We start from the raw sequence: 24,913 nt of genomic DNA, 5'->3' as shown, positions 1-24,913 counted from the left end.
TTGTCTTACACTGAAGGTATTTGCAAAGGGTTACTGAAAAGGTATCCCTGAAGAAGTGAACTGATTGTAGTCACAAAATATTATAAATTGAACACTATACTCAAATTTATATTTTTTTAACTGTGTTGTGCATAATTCCTTCTGCTGCAGGCTGAAATGTTACTGCTAACAAGGAGAGAAGAGATAAGGAACTAAAACTAACTGAATAACAGAGGTACTGAAAGTGTGTGTCGTTTCTGCTGGGTCTACACTACTTTTCTGCTAAACCCATGCTTCTGGCTATGTATAAATGCATGACCATACCTAATGCTGACACTATAAAATGTGGATTGGAAAGTGCAACTTTAAGGTATTACAATGAAAACTACAATTCACTATAAAATTTTAAATAATTATTGCAGGAATAGTTCATCTCCACCCTGGCATCCCTGACACTGGAGCAGCACCCCCACATCCATATAAATCAGGGGATAATGTGGAGTGAGGGGAATGTTCTGAGATACTGCAAGGCCTAACTCACAACAGTTCTTGCATTTTCAGACTCAGCCTTTTGAGGCTCACTTTATTGTGTCACACTTCTGCCTTGCCCCTAAATCTAAGATCAACACAAACTTAATCCAACTGGAGGCATACTACCCTGCACAGCTCCTTCCAGAGATACATCACATTCTCACTGACCTCAGAATTGCCCTGCACTGACTAGTGCAGATTTGCTTTACTCTGTGTACTTGGGCTGCATCACTTTGTTGAAGAGAATATCTGTACCACTGTTAATTACAGGTGAGATATGTCTTCTAAACAACCAATCCTCCATGCTAAACACATTCATCCTGAGTGTGTGTGTGTGTGTGTGTGTGTGTGTGTGTGTGTGTGTGTGTGTGTGTGTGTGTGTGTGTGTGTGTGTGTGTGTGTGCGCGTGTGGGTGCGTGTGGGTGTGTGTGGGTGTGTGTGTGTGTGTGTGTGTGTGTGTGTGTGGGTGTGTGTGATTTAGTTCAAAGGGCACTGCCAAGGAACATTACTTTGGTTAAATTCTGCCTCTGACATCCTGATATTCTGGCAGTTGTCCCGGCACAGTTACTCAGCAAAAGAATTCTTCTCAGCAGTTCCTTGAAATAACCCAAATGATAACCAACTCTCCCATACTGGTCTTGAAACATTTAATTTGTAATTGCCATTAGCAATGACATTGAATAAAGAAACAAATATTTATTATATGGAAAAAAAAGCAACTTTGAGTAATCAGTATTCTTAGTAAAGTAAGCAAATATATGAAACTGCCAGTATAAGCCACTAGAATAGATAACATGAAAACAGCAGCTAGTTTGTTTTAAAAAGACATTCTAACACTTATGTCGAATATGGCTTGTGAGTTAAAGAAACAATATAGTAACAACTTTAGGAATGCAGTCATATATAAACAGTTATTTTTTTTTAATTTCAACATGATTTGCACTCACAATAATTATTTTGATTTTCTGTCTTGTTGGCCAGTTTAGTCCCACTAGCTCTTTAGCCTGCTTTCAGTGGAAAACCAAGATGGTATTCATATGGACTACGAGATATTTTTTTACCAAAGCAATCTACAATTCCCACATTCATTTGGATAAGTGCCATAGGATCCTTTACAGTCAGCTGAGCTGCCAAAACCTCAGGCAAACCCAGACCTTGGTTTAGAATCTTAGCTGAAGGACATCATACTTGGCTTGGAGATGCAGCACCCCCCCCCCCCCCATTTATGTACCACTGCAGTGTCAGCACTGGAAAAATAAACCCCACCAACTAGGGTGGGAACAGAACTCACAGCCTTCGGAAAGTACAGCTGTGTACACTTACCATAAATGTAGATGTTCGAGTGTATTCACTGTTGCAGTCATCACATTTGGGTTATCCCTGCCAGGGTAGCCCTTGGCTGGCCTGAATACCAGAGACTTAGTACTTCTGCAACGGCTGCTGTAGCTTGAGAACTGACGTCAGGACATCAGTGGTATAAAGTAAGGCAGCCGATGCCATTACATCAGTCTTTCTTGCCCTAATCTGTCATGAGCCCCCAAAGTAGGAGGCCAGGTAGTGGTGGAAGAACCCCATCAGTGGAAAATAAATACCAATATATATCTTGTAAGGAAAGGAGTACAACAAGGAAGAATGGTAACAAAATGAGAAGGAGAAAAAGAACAGGGGCTGGAGGGAGGGTAACCAGGACCGCAACAGTGAATACACTCGAACATCTACATTTATGGTAAGTAAACACAACTGTTCTATGTTCCTTGTGTTTCACTGTTGCAGTCATCACATTTGGGTAGATTCCCAAAGCTGAGGAAATGGCTGGAGGCAGTCAAGGAAGTTAGGGGCTGGCTAGGATGCCCTGCAAGACTGCAGAGGCAAACCCCACCCTGGATTTGGAGAAGAGAGGCAGGTGGTAATGTTTGGTAAAAGTGTGAATAGATGTCCAGGTAGCAGCCTCCAGGATGTTCCTGATGGGGACTCCTCTGAAGAAAGCTGCAGAGGTGGAGGCTGCTCTGGTGGAGTGAGTTCTGACCCCCTTGGGGGGAGGCTTATCATGCTGTTTGTAGCAGAAATGGATACAGTGTGCTATCCATTTGGAAATGGTTTGCTTGCAGATGGCTTTGCCTTCTGCCCTTGTAGCAAAGGTAACCAGCAATTGATCAGATGTTCTGAAGGATTTAGTGCTGTCCAAATAGTATTTTGAGCTGTCTGTCCACATCTGGAAAGTGAAGAATCCTTTCCCCCTTCTTCTGGGGATTAGGAAAGAAGGTGGTCAAATAAATGGATTGGTTGAGAGCCACACTGGCCACCACCTTGGGTATGAAGGATGGGTTAGTTCTGAGGGATACCCGGTCTGCATGGAAGATGGTGAAGGGTTCCACAGCCATGAGTGCTTGCAGCTCAGAGACTCTTCTGGCTGAAGTGATGCCCAGAAGGAAGGCTGTCTTCCAGGAGAGAAATTTTAGCTCTGCAGAAAAAACTGGTTTGAAAGGAGGCAGGGTGAGCTTTTCCAAGACAAAGTTAAGGTCTGAAGCTGATGTTGGTGCCCTTCTGGAGGGTATCAAGTTGCTAGCCTCTCTGAGGAACTGTTTGATCAAAGGTTGTGAAAAAGGGGCTGCTCAGTGGGAAAATGAGCAGAAATAGCAGAGGCATGATTTTTTATAGATGAGAAAGAGAGACCACTGTGTAGTAGGTCAGCTAAGTAATCCAGGATGAGAGGGATGGAGGGCTGTGCCACATTGGCCCCTTTAGCCTGGGTCCAGGTGCAGAACCTTTTCCATTTATCTGCATAAGACTTTCTGGTGGTTGGGCATCTGGCCTCACAGATAACATCCAGAACCTTTTTAGTGAGGATGACAGGTTGGTTCAGGGTTAGGGAATAAGTCAAGCTGCCACATTGAGTGTCTGCAATTGGGGATGCATGAATTCCCCTTCCCACTGGGTTAGGAGGTTTGGAATCTGAGGAAGATGACATGGAGGCAACAGGGACAGGCTGCACAGCAAGGGGTACCAGTGTTGTCAAGGCCAGTCTGGAGTTATAAGAATGGTCCTTGGTTTTTCTTCCCTTATTTTGAACAGTATCCTGGGGATGAGAGGTAGGGGAGGAAAGGCATAGACTGAGAGGTTGACCCAGGGGAAGGACAGGGCATCCACTTTCCAAGAAATGCAGTGATGCTCCCTGGTGCAGAATTTGCTGAGCTGCTGGTTGATGTGGGAGACAAAGGGGTCGACCTCTGGGGTTCCCCATTTCTGAATTATTAGGGTGAAGGTATTTCTGCTGAGCTGCCACTCGTGGGTCCAGAAGGTTTCTGCTTAATCGGTCTGCTAGGGAGTTGAGAGAGCCTGGTAGGTATTGTGCTAACAGGTGTTGTTGCATGGAAGAGGCTATGAGCCAAAGGGTCATGGCCAGCCTGCATAGAGGGTAGGAGTGAGTCCCTCCCTGCTTGTTGATGTACCACATCACAGTAGTGTTATCTGTTTTGATCAGGAGAACCTCTGGAGAGAGAAGGTGTTTGAAAGCTATAAAGGCATGCTGCACAGCCATCATCTCTTTTTGATTGATGTGCAGGGGAATTTGCTGTGGGCTTCATTGGCTCTGTATGCACCTGACATCCAGGTGTACACCCCAAGCATAGTCTGATGCATCTGTGGTGGGGTCTGGGCAGCGGGGTGTGGGAAGAAGGGCAGTCCCTTGTTGTGGGAGCATGCTGTTGCCCCCCAAAGAAATTCCTTTCTGAGGCAAGGAATCATGGGTATAAGAGTTTCCAGGTCTTGTGAGTGTTGACATCAAAGACTCTTTAGGTACCACTGAAGTTTCCTCATATGCAGTCTGGCATATGGAATGAGGAGAATGCAAGATGCCATGAACCCCAGAGCTTGCAGGATTTTCCTTGCAGAAAGCTGGGGCCTGGTGGCCAGCTGAGAGAAGTAAGCTGACAGGAAAATGTGTTTCTCTGGTGTAAGGTATGCCATCTGGGATGCTGTGTCCAGACTTGCTCCCAGGAAGATTATCCTCTGGGTGGGCACCTGTTTGGATTTTTTTTGTTGATTGTGTACCCTAGGGAGGTTAGTAGACTCCTTACAAAGACCAAGTGCTTGAGCAGCTTTTCCTGGCTGTCTGCCTGAATAAGGCAGTCTAAGTAAGGGTAAATTTTAATATTTCTTTGTCTGCAAAAGGCAATGGCCGGAGCCAGGCATTTTGTGAAAACTCTGGGAGCAGTAGATAAGCCAAAGGGAAGTGCAGAGAACTGAAAGTGCCTAGATCCTGCCCTGAAGTGGAGATATTTTCTGCATGATTCCCTGATAGGAATGTGGAGGTAGGCCTCTTTTAGATCCAGGGTGGCTAGCCAAGTGTCATTGGAGAGCATGGATGAGGGTGAACATTTTGAATTTTGGGATCACCAGGAAGGTGTTTAGAATGGATAGATCAAGGATGGGGGGGCAGGTTCCCTCTTTTCTGAGCACAAGAAAAAGTCTGGAGTAGAAGCCTTGACCTATCTGTTCTGCAGGAACGTGCTCTACTGCTCTCAAAGAGAGCAGGGAATGGATTTGCTTTTAGCCTCTGCCCACTGATTTGGTGGGAGATCTGGGAACTCTTTTGGGGTTGGAAGGGTGTGGAAGGGGAATTTGTATCCCTGAGACACAATGTTCAGAACCCATAGATTCATAGGTTCATAGGTTGGTACTAGGCTATCAGCCCTAGGGCCTATACAAGCTTAGCCATAACAATTCCCTGGCTATTTCTTCCCACACTATTTACTTCCCTGGACCCTCTGTCAGGGGGAGGCTGGATGTGATCCCCGCGGTGAATTTCCTTTCTCCCATCCAATCATCAAGGTTCCTTTTAAAGAGGACCAAAGAGGCACTCTGCTTGACATGTATGGGTAATCTATTCCAGAGTCTGGGGAGTCCCTGGGTCAGGAACCTATCCCTCCAGCATGTTTTGTTTATTGTGATGACAAGGTTTAGCTCTGTAGCATGTCCAACAGCTCTGGGTTTGACATGGCCTTGTATGTTAAGCAAAGATCACCTCTGAGTAGACGATATGTGACAGAGTATAGCTGGAGATTTTTAAGGCGGTCAGCGTAGGGCATAGGTTCTTGGTAATGGTGGCCCAGGCACTTGAGTGAAAGGAGAGTTTTCCTCCTAGGGATAAGTGAAGGTGGGCAGAGGGGTGGTCGGGAGGAGGTAAGTCATTGTGAGTTCTTACCATAAGGGGGTGGCTTAGAACTCCCTGATTTTGAAGTGGAGGTCGTCCACTGCCTAGATCTCTGCATTCCCTGGGGCTGTTGTCTGGGGTGGGGGGTCTGTTTTCATGGGGCCTAGGCTGGGCCTGTTTATTCAGAACTGGAAAGGACCAGTACTTGGAGGGAAAATGCCTGCTGAACCTAGGGTGCTGGACCTGTAAGAAATCCTTAATTGTTTGCAAAGATTTTGCTTTTTCTTCCATCTTTTTTAAGACATCTTCTGCCTTAGTGCCAAATAAGTTATCTTTGTGCAAGGGGGCGTCCAACAATTTAGATTTGACATGGTCTGGCAGGGGGTGTTCCTTAAGCCATGCATGTCTTCTAATGACAGATCCAGTGACTGCTGCCCTGCAAGAAGCTTTTAGGGCATCAAAACCACAGTGCAAAATGTGTTTAGTTACTTGACTTGCAGAATGCATTAAGTCTTATAAATCTTTAGATTCTACCCAAGCAGGAAAGGAAGACTTTTTTTGTTTAAGGAGTTACAAGGTATGTTGCTATTTAAGAATATGGAACTGACAGTTTAGTGCCCTGATAGCAAGAGTAGCTGAGGTGTATACTTTTTTATCTCGTCTGTCCAATGCTCTGGAATCCCTGTCTGAGGGGGTGGGATTCTTAGCAGAGGTTGGTTTAATCCCTTTTGTCCCTTGAGAAATGACCTCAGGGTCAGCTGTTGGATTTTTAAAAAAAATATTTGTGTGAGTTAGGGACTCTGTAGTACCTGTCTGGTTTTCTAGGAGCAGGAAGTAGGGCATCAGGAGTCAAACTGGATTCAAGGAAAACATCATCCACCACATCCAGGACTGGGAGGATGGCCAAGGGTCTGTGTTGCGGAAGATCTAGGAATTCCGAGTCTCTTTTTAGACTGAGGGTAGTCCCCGACTCTCCCATTGGAAATGCTCCCTTAACGTATGCAGTTTTCCCCAAAGGAAAAATCCTGTGGGGGAGAGGCTGAAGGAATGGATTCCTCTACATCAGAATCCTCATAAGTGGAGAGGGGTTGCATGTCTTCATAGTCAGATGCATCAGATTCAGCTGACTGTTGTTGAGACAAAACTACTTGGGACCGATCTCTTTTCCTTTTTGAGGGGGTAGCTTGGCTTCCCCTGATCAGCATGATAAGGTATTCTACCATTTTAAGCATTTGAGACTGAGGCAAGGTAGCAGGTGCCTGAGAGTAGTGTAGTCAGTTTCTTGGGTGTGATTCGAACCCTGGGCCTAAGGAACTCAAGTTGTTTTCAAAAGAACGGTAGTCGCGAAAGAAGACATCAGTTTGTGTCAAGATTCGGTGGTGCGAAGGACTTCCTCAGAAGCCAGTGCCTGCTCAGTGGCCCCAGACCCATCTAAGGTAGAGACAACTGCAGGATCCTTAGACGAAGAAGAGTTTTGCGGCAAACTCGACTCCAAAAGGGTCTCAATAGTGGCCTGCGAATCAGCTGAAGCAGGCATCAAGGGCTACAAAAGCACATCAAAGAGTAGCGGAGGACTGACGACTAGCTTAATGGAAGTGTCGTCAGTAGGTTTGGACCTGTGTGGTTTGCCTCTGTCTTTATCTTTATGTTTTTTTCAGAAGATCTGCTGTTGGATGGCTTACTGAAGCCATATTGGAATTCGAGGAGTGTAAACGAAAATATCTGGCTACAATAAGAGCCTGACGATGGATAGTTCTGGCATTGAACAAAGCACAGAAGTGACAATGGGGGACATCGTGGTCTGAGCCTGGGCAAGTGATGCAGTAAGAGTGGAAGTCTTGGTGTGGTATTTGCTTTACACAAGTGAGACAATTATTAACTTTTTCTGACATCAGTTAGTGCAAGAAAAAATTATCACCAATGGGATACTTAAGTTTAGAAGACTTCAACTTCACTTCGGAAATGAAAACTCAGGTAGCAGCCAACCGGCACGCATGTAAACTGTTTCTGCTTCAGGCTCCATGGCAAGAAAGGCTGATGTAATGGCATTGGCTGCCTTACTTTATGCCACTGACGACCTGACGTCAGTCCTCAAGCGACAGCTACCGATGCAGAAATACAAAATGTCTGGCATTCGGGCCAGCTGAGGGCTACCCTGGCAGGGATAACCCAAATGTGAAGACTGAAACAGTGAAACACGAAGAAAGTACAGTTGTGTACACACCATAAATGTAGATGTTCAAGTGTATTCACTGTTGCAGTCATTACATTTGGTTACCTGCTTGCAGGTAGTCCTCAGTTGTCCTTATTAACAAAGTCTTGTGTCCTGCCTCGGTTGCTGTCCCTTCTTCCATGACGTCAGGTCATCAGGGGTATAAAACATGCAGCCGACACCATTACATCAGTTTTTCTTGCCCCAGATGTCAGGTGCCCCCCTAATGGGAAGCAATTATATATAAAAGTACAAAGATATACCTCCAACAAAAAAGCAAATACACCAAAAAGGCTTTTAAGCATAGTAAAGGAAAGTAGAGGTATAGCCAAAAGAAGTTAGGGGGCTGGAGGGAGGGTAACCAGGACTGCAAAAGTGAATACACTCGAACATCTACATTTATTGTACATGTACACAACTGTACTATGTTCTTCGTGTTTTACTATTGCAGTCATTACATTTGGGTAGATTCCCAAAGCTAAGGTTGGGAGAAGGAATTTAGATAGCATTAGGGCCAGCTATAAGGCCCTGCAAGACTGCAGTGGCAAAGCCAGCTCTAGATTTAGAGAAAATTGACAAATGATAATGCTTGGTGAAAGTATGTACAGAACTCCAGGTAGCAGCTTCTAGGATGTCCCTGAGAAAGGCTGTATAGGTAGATGCAGCCCTGGTGGAATGAGGTCTGATCCTCTGGGGGATAGGTTTTCCATGGTGCTTATAGCAGAAATGAATGCAATGGCTTATCCATTTAGAAATGGTTTGCTTTAAAATAGCCTTCCCCTCTGCCCCTGCAGCAAATGCCACCAACAGTTGTTCAGATTTCCTTTGATGTTTAGTCCTGTCCAAGTAGAATCTAAGTTGTCTGTGCACATCTAAGGAATGCAGTATCCGTTCCCCTTTATTCTGTGGATTGGGAAAGAAGGTTGGAAAATGAATGGACTGATTAAGAGCTACACTGGATACCATCTTGGGCATGAAGGACGGATTGGTTCTGAGGGACACCCTGTCCGCATGAAAGATTATGAAAGGCTCCACTGCCATAAGGGCCTGTAATTCAGATACCCTTCTAGCTGAAGTGATTGCTAAAAGGAAAGCTGTTTTCCAAGAAAGAAATTTTAAGTCTGCAGTAGCAGCTGGCTCAAAAGGAGGTAGATTGAGTTTCTCCAAGACAAAGTTAAGGTCCCAGGCTGGGGTTGGAGCTCTCCTGGGTGGTCTCAAATTTTTGGTCCCTCTGAGGAACTGCTTGAGCAGTGGATGAGTCAAGGGGGGAGGTTCTGTGTTATAATGAGCTGAAATGGCTGAGGCGTGGATTCTAATGGAGGAAAAAGACAGGCCCTTGTGAAGCATCTCAGTTAAGTATTGTAAAATCTGAGGTAAATTGGGTGCTGCTGTGCTCATCCCTTGAGATTGGTTCCAGGCACAGAATCTTTTCCATTTTTCAGCGTAAGATTTTCTAGTACTAGGCCTCCTTGCCTCTAAAATGATATCCATAACAGGTTTGCTGAGGGATAGTAAAGGACAGATTAAGTAATTAGCCAGGTTGCAAGGTTTAGTGTTAGAAGCTGAGGGAGTAGAATCTGGTTCTCCTGCTGAGACAGCAGGGAAGGAGGCTGAGGCAGGTACCATGGAGATAACAGTGACACACTGCGCCGGAGGGGGTATCAGTGGTGGCGCAGCCAGTCTGGAGCAATCAAAATCATCCCTGGTCTGTCCTGTTTGACTTTTAGTAGTACTTTGGAGAGCAGAGGCAGAGGGGGGAAGGCATAGACTGATAGGTTTTTCCAGCTGAAGGACAGAGTCCTTGTGCAAAATTTGTCCAATTGGTAGTTCTGGAGAGAGGCAAACAGGTCTATATCTGAGCTCCCCCATTTGCTTGTCAACATGTTGAAAATCCTTGGTTCCAGTTTCCACTCGTGTGGGTCCATGAGGTAACTGCTTAGCCCGTCTGCCAGTGTATTTAATATTCCTGGCAGGAATTGAGCTTGTAGGTGCACTTGGTAGTTCAAGGCTGTGTTCCACAATGCCATGGCTAGTCTGCAGAGGGGGTAAGAATGTATACCTCCCCTGCTTGTTTATGTACTACAAACCAGTGGTGTTGTCCGTCTTTACCATTAATTGTCCTGGAAGAATGTGGTCCTTGAAGGTTGTCAGAGCATTTTGTACAGCTAACCTTTCTTTTTGATTGATATGCAGGTGCATTTGACTTGGGTTCCATTTGCCCTGAATGCACTTCCCTGCCAGGTGAGCCCCCCCATGCATAGTCTGATGCATCTGTTGTTAGAGTTTGGGCGGCAGGGGGTGGTGTGAAAGGTAGTCCCTTGTTTTGGTGGCAGGCCTCTGCCCACCAAAGGACCTCTAGGCATAGGCAAGGTATGATAGGAATCGTTGTTTCTTGGTCTTGAGAGTGTTGACACCATAGGCTTTTTAGAAACCACTGTAGTTTCCTCATATGCAGTCTTGCATATGGAATTAGAAGAATGCAGGAGGCCATGAACCCCAAGGTTTGCAGTATTTGTCTTGCAGATAGCAGGGTTTTTGTGGCCACTTGTTTGAAGTAGGTTGTCAAATGAATTTGTTTCTCTGGCGTGAGGTAAACCATCTGGGAAGTTGTATTCAAGCTTGCTCCCAGGAATATAATTTGTTGACAGGGTACCAGGTGTGATTTCTTTTCGTTTATGGTGTACCCCAGACAGGTTAGAACCCTTTGTACAAAGGCCAGATGATTCCAAAGCATGTCCTGGCTTTCTGCCTGAATTAAACAATTGTCCAAGTATGGGCATATTTGAATATCTCTTTGCTTGCAAAATGCGATAACTGGAGCTAGGCACATTGTGAACACCCTGGGCACAGTAGATAAGCCAAAGGGCAGTGCAGAGAACTGATCGTGTGTGTAGCCTGCTTTGAAGCGTAGGTATCTTCTGCAAGATTCCCTGATTGGGATGTGCAGGTATGCTTCTTTTAAATCTAGTGTTGCCAACCAGGCATCTTTGCCTAGCATAGGAAGTCATTGGTGAAGAGTCAGCATCTTGAATTTTGGAATCTCCTAAAAGGTGTTTAGAGTAGACAGGTCCAGGATAGGATGCCATGAATTGTCTTTTGTGGGTACCAGGAAAAGTCTCGAGTAGAAACCTTGTCCCTTTTCCTCTTCTGGTACCAGTTGAATAGCTCCATGCTTAAGAGAGAAAGTACTTGTTTTGGGCCTCTGCCCACTGATCTGGGGGTAGGTCCGGCCACCCGCTTGGTGTTGGCAATGTGTGGAAGTGAAATCTGTATCCCTGGGACACTATATTTAAAACTCATTTGTCCTGGGTAATGAGTTCCCAATTCTTTGCATGAAGAGCAATCTTTCCCTCCAAAGGGGCAGTCAGTTCATAAGTGCTTGGAAATTTTAAAAGGAAGTCATTGAGGCAGTTTACCATAGGGGAGAGTCTTATTTTTCCCAGATTTGAAAGTGGAGGCCCCCCACTGCTTAGTTCTGTGTGTTCCCTGGGACTGAAACCTGGGTTTTTTGCTGTGTCTGGGTTTGGCTTGCGAAGACCTGGAAGGGGCTGGAAAGGACCAATTCTTACAGGGCCAGTGCCTACTAAATCTAGGAGGCTGAACTTGTAAAACATCTTTACAGTTTGCATAGATTTAGCTTTATCTTCCAACTTTTTAAGAACTTCCTCTGCCTTGTTGCCAAACAGGCGGTCCTGATTTAAAGCAACATCCAACAATTTAGCTTTAACATGATCAGGCAAAGACTGCTCCTTAAGCCAAGCATGCCTTCTGAGCACAGACCCAGTAACAGCAGCCCTGCAAGAGGCCTGTAATGAATCAAAACCACATTGCAAAGTATGTTTTCCAACGTGTTCAACAGAATGCATTAGATCCTGTAATTCTTTATTTTCTACACAGTCAGGAATCACCATAATTTTTTGTTTAAGCAGTCCAATAACATGCTGCTGATACTTTAACATATGAAGCTGGCAGTTTAAGGCCCTAATGGCCAAGGTTGCAGACATGTAAACCTTCTTACCCAATCTATCCATTGCCCTGGAGTCTCTATCAGAAGGGGTAGGATTTTTAACAGTAGAAGCCTTAATGTCCTTGGGCCCCTGTGAAATAGTCTCTGGATCTGCAATAGGATTTTTAAAAAGGAACTTGTGAGAATCAGGGACCCTGTAATATCTGTCACATTTTCTGGGAGCAGGAGGCAGGGAATCAGGGGCCAAACTAAATTCCGAAAAAACATCATCAACAATGTCTAGTACAGGAGGAATAGCTAAAGGCCTATGCTGAGGTAGGAGAAGGAAATCCCTAAGCCTCTTTTTTGAAACAGAAAACTCCTGGCTTTCCCAGTGGAAATGCTCCCTTAGAGTATGTAAGGTTTCCCCCAAAAGAAAAATCCTTTGGAGGGGAAGCAGAGAGGGAATGGAGTCCTCTGCATCAGAATCTTCATAAGTAGGTAAGGGCAAATCCAGATCATCAGAAAAATCAGAAAAAACAGAATCCTGATCAGAAAATTCATAATCAACTTCAGTCCTAGGCCTCTTAGAAGGGGGGGTTGGCTACCCCTGATTAGAGTTATTAGATCTTTAGCCATTCTTATCATTTGTTTTTTAGGCATAGAGGCCTGAGCATGTGGCCTGGGCATCAGTTTTTTAGGCATGGATCGAGATTTAGGCCTAAGTAAAGAAGGAGGTGTCGGTTTAATATGCAAGTCCATAGGCCTGAATACACCCTCAGAAGCCAGTGCCTGCACAGCAGCTCTGGACCCATCCAAGGTAGACACATCCACGGGTTCCATAGTTGAAGCATCTCAAGGCATACTGGACTCCAAATGGGTCTCAGTAGAGGCCTGCGAATCAGAAGTAGTGGGTATTAGGGGCTGCGAAAGCACCTCACTGAGTACCGACCAACTGGCGACTGGCTTAGGAGAAGTGTCATCTGCAGTTTTGGTCCTCGGCGGCCTGTCTCTGTCTTTATCTTTGTGTTTTTTCAGAATCCCCGTATTTTTATTTAATAACTTCTTGAATTTCTGCAATTTTTATACATAATTCATATCTAATTTTAACATCTTACATTTTAATACAAAGTTGACTACTGGTTCAAGCTTGTTTTATGCTTTAGCACTTGTTTTTATTTTATACCTTAGTGCTTGTTGCTTCGTCATTTAACCTGTAAGTTACCTGTAAAACTGAGCTGGGGGCTTGGCTAACATGAGTGTTTTCAGTAACTCTAATTGGTTTTAAGTTTAAATTAATGAACCAAGAAATATTTATATGTTTATCTGATGAAGTTCCAATATGGAAATGAAAGCACTTAAGTGCAAGTGTTCTATCTTCATCTTATTCAATAAATAATTGAACCTTGTCAGGAGGACTTTGCTTGTAGTCAATTCTGCTGCATTTTCAGGGTTGCTTTGTCCTTTTTTGTTTGTGTTGGAATTTACTGTGCAGAACATCTCAAAACCTTGTCTCTTTTCTCAGTATCATACATGCCTTAGAAAGGCGACCTCTGCCTCACTTATAGGGCCTCAACAGACTCTCTTCTGTCAAACCTATTACACATTTGCATATCCAGTAGTGTCATAAACACCCACTCAAGGGACCTAAATCTTTTTTTTTGCAAAATCAATAGAATATGCTGGAGAGATAGGTATGTACCACATAAAGAATCACTCTTTTGGAACTGCCTTTTCCACTCCACATAAAGCAGACCACATCCCTTACTCTAGTCAAATATAATTTGGACGACTGGCTAGGTAACTGCAAATTCACCACTGCTTTATCAACAATGGCTGTCATGGATACAGGAAACATAATTACATCAAAAAATATTTGTTTGACCTACCCATGGAAATTCATATTATAATAAGGGTTGATAATTACCATGGGAATGGAAAGCTAGGCTTCATAGGATCTTCACAGATCAACAGCCTCTTAAATGCCTATGAAGCTCAGAAAATATTGGAAAATGTATGAGTTATACATCATTACCACCATACTGTGAGACAAGTACATTACCAAATGCATCTAGGCTGAGGAGTAAAGAGAGAGGTTTACTTATGGTGTTCTCAAGCACGTTATTTTGTAATAGAAACTGGGCTCTGGGTGCAAAAGCATTTTGAATGATCTGAAGATCTTCAAACAGCTCATCAAATAAAACTTTTTTTATTTCATTCAGCCTGAAGTAAACATTACAGATCTGCATTGTAACTCATCAGTTCAGCCTCTATTTTTTCTTTTTTTTTTTCTCTTTGTTTTTTATCAGGTCTATGTCAAGTTATATAATTCTTATGAATTTTTTTTGAATTTTGTATATATTTTTTGTTCTTTCTTGCAATTTTATGTAATTCCTTATGTAATTCTTTTATTTCATTGGAGTTTTTCTCTCCAGGCCTCCACTGAAAATGGGCTATCCTGGCTCAGTGGATATTCCTGGTAAACAAATGCCAATAAATAAACAAATAAATAAATAAATCTTTTGAATAAATTACTTGGGGACATTACATGTTTGTGCTAATTATTTTATTTGTATTTCTAGAAATATACCATCAACTTAATGTAAAACTGTATGGACAGTCTACAGCTTTGCTTACAGCAAGACATCTGATATCAGATACTGTCAGGAAAACTGCTGGATATTTGCCTTATTACTTTCAGGCTGGTATTTTAAGATGAACTTTCTTACATTAACTATTAAAAATAAAAAAATGGTGACACCAAGCATACTGCATATTTTAAGTCTAACCCTCAAAATAAAGCATCAGTGCTCAGCATATGAATGATGAGTTGATTTTACAGCTTTACCAAATTTCATTTGTTAATACCTGTAATAATAATACTGATGATCTTATAATTTCTACCCCAGTGGAAGGCAATTGCCCTAATTTTACTATCAATATAGTCTTTGGTGTGTGGAAAAAAATTAATGGGACAGCATTTATGGGTCCAAAGAGGATCCCTGGAACTTTACTGGTTAATATTAAAGTGATTATTGTAAGAACAGATGTTTTAGAAAAGGGAACTGTTGCTAAATTACAGAAATTCTCAAATATTATTCTGATATAGAAAAAGGGAGAGAAAGATAATGTAAAAAAACTATAGACCTATTAGTTTACCATCAGTTTTTGGTAAATGCATTGAAAGATGTGTGATTGAGTTAGTGAGTAAAACTAATACTAGCCATAAGGACATTGATATTTAACAACACAGCTTTGCTATGGGGAAGATCTACTTTAAGCAATTTCATCAGTTTCTATGACCAGATTACAGCAATTCTTGATTCATGTTTACTTCCTAGTATTATATATTTACATTTAGCCAGTCTTGAAAATTCATGAAAATTTAAATACATTAAATATTAACTTTTACATTGTTAGATGGATAACTGAATGGCTGAAAAATGAGAGTAGTGTGTTAAGTTCCAAATGCATTACCTGGTTATTTGCCTGTATCCTCAGGCATTCCAGAAAGATCTGTGTTAGGGCGTCTATTACTTAATGCTGCTTCAATCATGCCAAGAGACAGAAATTTGTGGATTCACAAATATGTGGACGATTGCAAAACAGCATTTGTCATACAATAAATAAATAAATAAAGATTCTAATTAAGATTCTGATTAATTGAACACTTATATGACGCTAATATGAGACTGGGCCCTTGTCACGGGTTTAACATTTAGTTTAGACAAATTTAATATTATATATTTTAATCAGAAAATATGAAGAAATCTAGTTTACCTTGACTCAGTGAAACTTAACGAAGTTCAACAATACAGAGATTTGGATATCACAATATTTTCTGATCTTTCACTTAAAACCATGTCAGTCAGGCAAGCACAAAAGCTATGAAAGAGATGAGTTATTTATTGGGAAATTTCAATATCAGGGTATGGGTAGCGTGATCACTGTATATAAAACTTATATTAGACCTATTAGTGAATATAATAGCGTGTTTTACATTTATATTTAGAGTTGGATTAAAATTTTAGAGGGTGTACAATATAAGGTTAGCAAAAAAGCTACCCCAATAAGTGATTATGATTACAGGAACATTTAAATCTTTACTCTATAAGTTACAGAGGAAAATTAATTCTAGCATACCAAACTTTTCCGATGCTGTACTGCAAATTTTATTTAACATGGAGATTTATAAACGTGAAAAAGCATTGTGGTACAATAATATGAAATTCCAGACATATATATGTAAAATATGGTTAAAATATTAATTTATTGTATATCAACTGACTTTATTATGGAATAATATACCAGTTTATATTCATCAGTCAACTTCTTTAGAAATTTATAAAAAAAAGTACTGATACCAGGTCAGGGGATATGAAATTTGGACCTTATATTACAGAATCAATATTCCTAGTACCCCATTAGGACCAACATTGTTACAGAACTAATGAACTTATGAATAGAGCTTATCTTCACATACCAGCCTATAAAACTAAAATTGTTTCCCCAATAAAGCACTTGCATGTTTTATGTTTTAATAATCCAAGCTACTCAGAAACAGCTCCTCGTGGTCCTGCAGAGTGGTGCTAGCAGCAGAGAACTGAGAAAAGCGACTACTTTCCTGATCTTAGGTTCATAGGTTCATATTAGGCTATCTGCCCTAGGGCATTTATAAGCCTAGCCAGAGTGTGTTTGGCTTTCGCCACCCATTTTAAAATTAATTTTGCTATGCCCTTTTTCGAGGTTAGTATACTGTGCCTCTGTCTAACAGTGACACAGAAGTGATACCAGGGTAAACCTCGATCCCCATCCACTCATCAAGATTCCTCTTGAAGAGAGTCAATGAGGGACTCTGCCTAACCTGGACTGGGATTTTATTCCAGAGTGAAGGGAGCCTCTGGGTTATGAATCTGTCCCTCCAGCATGTCCTATTTATTTCAGTGCTGAGGTTCAAGTCTCGAGCACGTAGCTCGATGGGATTTGGATTTTCTGAGGTGCAGCATGTCCATTAATTCCGGGTTGGACATGGCTTTATATGTCAGGCACAGATCGCCTCTGAGCAGGCGGTATGCCACTGAGTAGAGCTGGAGTTTCTTTAACTGGGCAGCATATGGCATCTGTTTGAGCCCTTTGATCCCCCTGGTGAGGTACTTTTGGGGTCTTTCCAGTTGCTGCAGGTGTCTGGTAAGGTACATCCCAAAAGGGGCATTGTATTCAATTATGGGCCTGATGAGGGATGAGTAAAGAGGCACGATGACCTCCCCTGATCTAGATGTGAATCCCTTCATGATTAGGTGGGCTATATAAAATGTTTTTCTAACCACTTTGGCCACGTGGTTGTCAAATGAGAGATTGCTATCAACTTGGGTCCCCAGGTCCCTAATTACTTCTTCCATACTTAATGGATTACCACCTATGTGGTAATTTGTGGGCACTTTGTTTTGCCAAAGGGGATGACTATACACTTTTTGGCGTTTAGCTTGAGGCCATGGCTCTGGCACCAGTTGTCTGTTTCTATGAGGCCCTTTTGGAGGATGCTTGTGTCGGCTGGAGAGTCGATTATAGCGCCCAGTTTGCAGTCATCTGCGAACTTGGTCAGCTACAGTCCTTCCGTGTTTGCCTGTACCTCCGAGAAATATATACCGAACAGGAGAGGTCCCAGGACTGAGCCTTGTGGGATGCCACTTGTAACTGGCTTGGAGTCTGACATGGCTCCAGCAATTCTAACCATGTGGGTTCTGTCCTTGAGCCAGTTTGCAACCCATCTAGTGACATAAGGGTTTATATTTAAGCTGGTGAGCTTATCTGTAATGCCCGAGTGGGGTATTGTATCGAAGGCTTTTGCGAGGTCCAGGTAGGCTGTGTGGACCACCTTCCCCTCATCAATGGCCTTGGTGACTGTTTCAAAGAAATTGACCAGGTTTAAGAGGCAGGATCTGCCCTTAACAAAGCCGAACTGGGTAGGATCCAGTGTCTGTAGGTCCCCACTATTTTTTTTTATGAGGTCCATGATGATCCTTTCCATAGCTTTGCAGACCAAGCTAGTCAGGCTTATAGGGTGATAGTTTCCAGGATCCATTGGGGCACCACCTTTGTGGAGAGGGACCACTATTGCTGTACGCCACTCTTTGGGTACATATCCTGTGGTAAGGCTGAGATTGAACAATAGTTTTATGTTTGGGTTTAGCTCTTCTTGGAGTTCATGTAGGACACAGCCCGGGACACCGTCTGGTCCCATTGATGCTGTGTTTTTTGCTTTGGAGAGGGTGGCTCTTACCTGAGCATCTGAGATGTCAGGGGGACAGCACTCTGCTGGGATAGATATTTGCCCTTTTGGTGGGGGGGGAGTTTGCGCTGAACCTGTCAGCTAGGATGTTGGCAATGTCTGTGGATTCGGTGTATTTTTTGTCATTTTGGACTAATTCTGAGCATATCTGGGAATTCTCACCCAGGTTCCTAACATAACTAAAGAAAGCCTTGTCATTATCCTTAGTGTCCTGTGCAATTTTTCTCTCGAAGCTGGCCTTAGACGATTTTATGAGTGCCCGTAGTTTTTTGCTAACACTGATCAGAGATGCCTTCCCTTTTTGGGATTTTGCTCTATCATGTAGTAGCTTCCTCCTTCTATTGTATAGTTTGTTTATGGCTGGGGTCCACCAGACAGGACGTCTGCCTTTGGAGGATTGGTTCTTGGTGTTATTTGGGATTGCATGATCCATGCATTCCTGAAGGTGTTCATAGAATGCATTTATAAAGGATTCTGTGGTCTGGGCAGTATTTTCCACAGGCCCGGGGGCTTTGAAGGATTCCACCTCGGTTTTGAGGAGTGTGAAATTTGCTTTAGAGAAGTTTTTCACTGTGGTTTTCTGGGCAGGGGGTGGGGTCGGGATGTGAATATCCAGTGAGATTAGTTTATGGTCTGATCTTACCAGTGAGGGATACACTTCTGGTCTGGAGCATAGAGTCCCCATGTTGGTGATGATCAGGTCCAGTATGTTTTCCCCTCTTCTGGGAGTGGTAACAAGTTGTTCCATAGCATTTGAGTTTATAAATTCTAGGAACCTTTGAGCTAGGGTGATGGAGCTAGAGTAATGCTCCCAGTCTATGTTTGGGTAGTTGAAGTCGCCCAATATAATTGTGTTTGGAGAGACCTTCATATTTTTCAGTGTTCTCAGGAAGGCCGAGTGGGGTTCCTGGATTTGGGAGGGTGGTCTGTAGCAGGTTATAAACTGGAAGGCAGTTTTACCCACTGTTAGTTGCACATGGATAGTCTCTGATGCTTCGTGCTGTGCCACCAACCTGGAGGTGTGGGTATCTTTGACGAATATTGATACTCCCCCTCCTTTTCTGGTTCGGTCCAAGTTTTGGGTCCAAAAAGCATGGTATGAGGTATAACCTGGAATGCTGGGTGCTCTCGGGAGCATTGAACCAGGTTTCTGTTACTGCACAGATATCGATGTTCTCCATGCTAAGGAGAGTTTTGAGTGCATGCATCTTGAGGTTTAGACTTCTGGCGTTGAGTAACATTACTCTTAGTTTCTTATCCCTTGTGATACCTATGGAGGTGGGTTTGTCTTTTGAGCCTTGTCTAAAAAAGGCACTATGGGGTAGCAAGAGCCTTTGTCAATATCCGAAAGCCCAGGGGTGACAGGTGCAAGCCGTCCCTAGCAAAGCATCGTGGCTTGTCGAGCATGTCATCCCAGGCTGACAGGCATTGGATCCCCTTTGAATGACACCAATACTTAAGCCAATTGTTGAAATTGATCATCTTGTCTTCATATTGTGGCATCATTCTTGGTGAGGGTAAGATGCTACTCAAGGTCAGGGTCATACCGGCCTGAGCCACATGCTCAGAGAGCTCCTCTATGTCTCTTTTCTAAGTATTTTTTTTGTATGTCTCTTTTGTTGTATGTCTATGTTGTATGTTGTCTCTTTTGTATTTTTATGTCTCTTTTCTAAGTATTTTTTTTGCTGTTATACCTGAGATATCTTCTTTTTCTTACTTTGAACAAGTTTAAACTGCTTTATTACCTGTTTTTTGCATTGTACATTATCTGCACTTAAGTTACAGTTGGTCGAAAGTTTGTTTGTTAAATTTAACTGTTGAGGCTGCCCACTAAAGTGCGCTAGCCTGTGTAATTGATTTATTACTGTTTCCTGCATTTCTGTGTACTTTTTAACTCAAAACAAAAAAACAAAAAAATATCCTTGTTTTCCCGCCTTTTCTCGACTAGTTTAGACCAGTATACAGGCTTTGCTGTATTCTGGACTGTGGTGTAGTTCCTGTGCTGTCCATTGCCTTACTTGGATAGAAGGAAGTTTCTTTGCTCACCAGTGGGAGTGGGGAGCCTTGAGCAGCCTATCTGTCCCTGAAGGAGTGACCTCATCACAAGAGCTGGTAGTAATTGGTCGTTTTGGACCATTTCCTGCTCTTTTGAAGTTCCCTGTTTAAAATCCGCGTTTGCGCGGCTTTGCGTGATTGTGCGCATAGCGCAGCACCGGTTAAACAGGCTTAAACTATTACTGGCTCTGCCAAGTCTGCACTTCAGTTTTTCCCTTAAGAAAGCTCTACTTTCAACAAAATCAGTCTATTCACTATATTATAAGCCTAGCACTTGCTCCTAAACCCTTTCTTTCAAGCGAAGCAACCTTAAACTAACATAAGCACTGCATCCACCTACAACCCGTGGTAATACCTACTTCCCTTCAAAGTCCTCTCTGACCCAGTTTCACATCACTCCCTTACACTATTCTGGCGAGTGGTATATTACTGACGTCCTCTCCAGTTCAGCTGGTTAATCTGGGAATCCTGAGACAATGTTACAACTGTCTCATGTACACAGACGACCCTCTCCTCCTCCCAACAAACACAAACACATGTGAGAGATGCAACTATATAGCCAAACTGGAGGCTGAACTCTCTCAACACAGGACTAGCAAGATCAGACACGAGGAGAAGGTAACCACACACACAACAAACCCAGTCTCACATAAACCAACCACAACTGCAAACCAAACACATAAAAACACAAAGACATATTCGGAGGCTCTAATAAAAAACTTACCAAAACAACAGAGGCTCCCAAAGCAGACACCCAAGAAAACACCACCTCAAAACACTGCACATGCAACACATAGTACACAAAGTCAGTGTGCCAAACAATCACAGCCCTTAAGGCGAAACACCATGCCGGATACACTAGTAATAGGTGACTCTATAGTCAGATACACTGACGTTCCACTTACCAGGCTGAACAAAGAGAGGGTAACAGTGAGTTGCCTGTCGGGTGCTAGGATCCACCACATAACACAAGCACTCAGGTCACTCCAAAGCAAGTACAAATATGACTCCATCATTGTTCATGCCGGCATGAATGACCTGAGACGTACCTCCTTGGACTACATGAAAAGAGACATAGAGGAGCTCTCTGATTATGTAGCCCAGGCCGGTATGACCCTGACCCTGAGCAGCATCTTGCCCTCACCAAGAATGATGCCACAATTCAAAGACAAGATGATCATCTTTAATAAATGGCTCAATTACTGGTGTCATTCTAGGGGGATCCAATGTCTGTCTGCTTGGGATGACATGCTGGACAAGCCACGCTGCTTCGCAAGGGACGGCTTGCACCTGTCACCACTGAACTTCCGGATATTGGCTAAGGCTCTTGCCACCCCCATAGTGCCTTTTTTAGGTAAGGCTCAAAAGACAAACCCACCACCTTAGAAAACAAAAAAGGAAAAAAACTAAGGGTAATGCTGCTCAATGCCAGAAGTCTAAATCTCAAGATGCAGGCTCTCAAAGCACTCCTCATTATGGAGAGCATCGATGTCTGTACAGTAACTGAAACCTGGTTCAAGGCTCCTGAGAGCACCCCAGCCCTACCAGGTTATACCTCGTATCATGCATTTCGGCCCCAAAACTTGGGCTGAACCACAAAAGGAGGGGGAGTGTCCATATTCATTAAACACACCCACACCTCCAGGTTAGTGGCAACGCACAAAGCATCGGAGACCATCCATGTGCAACTAACCATAGGCAAAACTGCTATACAACTTGTAGCATGCTACAGACCACACTCTCAGTCTCAGCAACTCCATTCAGCCTTCCTGAAGACACTGGAGGATAGGAATGTCTCACCAAATACCATCATATTGGGAGACTTCAACTACCCAAACATAGACTGGGTGCATTATTCAAGTCCCAACACCCTAGCCCAAAGGTTCCTGGAATTCATCAACTCAAATGCGATGGAACAACTAGTCACCTCCCCCACAAGGGGAAATAATATACTTGACCTGATCATCACAAACATGGGGACAAAATGCTCAACACCGGAAGTATACCCCTCACTAGTGAGATCAGACCACAAACTAATAACCCTAGATATTCATATCCCACCTCCACCCCCAGCACAAAAGACCACAGTGAGAAACTTCTCAAAAGCCGACTTTACACTCCTTAGGACTGAAATGGTATCCTTCAAGCCCCCTGAGCCAGTCGAAACCACATCCCACACTGCTGACTCCTTCACAAATGCTTTCTACGGACATCTCCAAGAATGCATGGATCATGCAATCCCAAATAAAACCAAGGCCCTTTCCACCAAAGGCAGGCATCCTATCTGGTGGACCCCAGCCATAAACAAACTTTATAACAAGAGAAGGAAGCTACTGCAAGACAGAGCAAAATCCCATAAAGGGAAGGCATCTCTGCTCAGCACTAGCAAAAAAACTACATTCGCTCATAAAATCATCAAAGGCCAACTTTGAGAGAAAAATTGTTAAGGACTCTAAAGATAACCACAAGGCCTTCTTCAGTTATGTTAGAAACCTGGGCAGAAACCCTCAGATATTCTCAGAGTTAGTTCATAATGGCAAGAAATACACTGAACCCACAGATATTGCCAACATACTGGCAGACAGGTTCAGTGCAAATTTCTCCCCTCCCTCTCCCTCAAAAGATGAAATATTTATCCCAGCTGAATGCAACCTCCCTGACATCTCAGATGTCCAGGTGAGAGCTGCTCTCAGCAAAGCTAAAAATACAGCATCTATGGGACCAGACGGTGTCCCGGGTTGCGTGCTATGTGAACTCCTAGAGGAGCTAAACCCACATATAAGAATGCTTTTTAATCTTAGCCTTACTACAGGATATGTCCCTGAACACTGGCGTACAGCAACAGTGGTCCCACTCCACAAATGTGGCACCTCTACAGACCCTGGAAACTACCGCCCCATTAGCTTGACCAGCTTGGTCTGCAAAGCTATGGAAAGGATCATTATGGAACTCATAAACAAAGACATCGGGGACCTACAGACAATTGACCCTACCCAGTTCGGCTTTGTAAAAGGCAGATCCTGCCTTTTAAACCTGGTGGACTTTTTTGAAACAGTCACTAGAGCCATCGATGAAGGCAAAGCAGTTCATACAGCCTACCTGGACCTGGCAAAAGCCTTCGACACAATACCCCACTCAGGCATCATAGACAAGCTCAACAGCTTAAATGTAAACCCGTATGTCACAAGATGGGTTGCAAACTGGCTGAAGGACAGAACCCACAAAGTCAGAATAGCTGGAGCTATGTCAGATTCTAAGCCAGTAACAAGTGGAGTCCCACAGGGCTCTGTCTTGGGACCCCTCTTGTTCGGCATTTATTTCTCAGATGTGCAGGCAAACATAGGGGGGTTGTGGCTGACAAAGTTCGCAGATGACTGCAAACTAGGCACCATAGTCAATACACCAGCTGACACATGCATCCTTCAGAAGGGCCTTACAGAAACAGACGACTGGTGCCAGAGTCATGGCCTTAAACTAAATGCCAAAAAATGTATAGTCATCCCCTTTGGGAAAAACAAAGTACCCACAAATTACCACATAGGTGGTAACCCATTAAGTATGGAAAAAGTAATCAGAGACCTGGGGACCCAAGTTGACAGTGACCTCTCATTTGACACCCACGTCGCCAAAGTGGTTAGAAAGACCTTCTACCTTGCCCACCTTATCATGAAGGGATTCACATCCAGATCAAAGGATGTCATTGTACCCCTATATTCCTCCCTTATCAGACCTATGATTGAGTACAATGCCCCATTTGGTATGTACCTCACCCGGCACCTGCAGCAGCTGGAGAGACCCCAAAAGTACCTCACCAAGAGGATCAAGGGTCTCCAACATATGTCATATGCTGCCAGACTAAAGAAGCTCCAGCTCTATTCAGTAGCATACTGCCTGCTCAGAGGTGATCTGTGCCTGATGTACAAGGCCATGTCCAATCCAGAATTAATGGACATGCTCCACCTCAAAAAATCCAAATCCATCAGAGCCACGAGAGCTAAAGATCTAAACCTCAGCACAAATATGAATAGGACATGCTGGAGGGACAGATTCATAACACAGAGGCTTCCCGCACTCTGGAACAGGATCCCAGTCCATGTTAGGCAGAGCCCCTCACTGACTCTCTTCAAGAGAAATCTTGACGAGTGGATGGGTGATCATAGGTTTACCCCGGGGGTCATCTCTGTGTCATTACTAGACAGAGGCACAGTAAACTAAATTTAATTTGTACACTTTTGTATCATTACATGGGGTGGCGAAAGCCACATACACTATGGCTAGGCTTATAAATGCCCTAGGGCAGATAGCCTAGTACTATACTATGAAACTATGAAACTATGCAGTAGGTTTTTTTCTGGAGTCTTCCATCTGTCATTTTGTGTGTTGCAAATTCACTGGGATATTAAACACATTTTTGTGTGTATGTGAGATGTGTTGTGATGGTTATCTACTTTTTTGATATTGTCTCATTTTAAATTTGCTTTGACTGAAAAACTGAACTTGAATTGTCAGTTCAAACACTTATAAAACTATGTGTACAATGTTTGGTAATACACTGATGTTGCTCTCACTGTTGGCAATACCAGGTGTTAAACTTATTTACATCAAAACAAGAAAGTGTACATTGATTTAGAAGCATAAAAATAAATTACATGAAAAATGAAACCTTTTATGGACTAAGATGGTACAAGTTAGACGGGGTAACTACAGATATGGATATAAAATATCAGCCAGGATGATTTGCTTGGGGAA

General features: G+C 43.2%; 1 protein-coding gene across 1 annotated transcript in view; it reads right to left on the bottom strand.

Annotated features, from left to right (window-relative positions):
* LTBP2 (latent transforming growth factor beta binding protein 2) overlaps positions 1-24,913 on the bottom strand; it is a 3,457,946-nt gene that overhangs the window by 1,631,683 nt on the left and 1,801,350 nt on the right. The window lies entirely within an intron of this gene.

This window comes from Protopterus annectens, chromosome 6.part0 (genome assembly GCF_019279795.1).
Source record: "Protopterus annectens isolate FY-2018-M chromosome 6.part0, PAN1.0, whole genome shotgun sequence".
NCBI classification, from domain to species: Eukaryota; Metazoa; Chordata; order Ceratodontiformes; family Protopteridae; genus Protopterus; species Protopterus annectens.
Note: the sequence above shows the minus strand (reverse complement) of the source record. Positions and strands in the feature narration are given on the sequence as shown.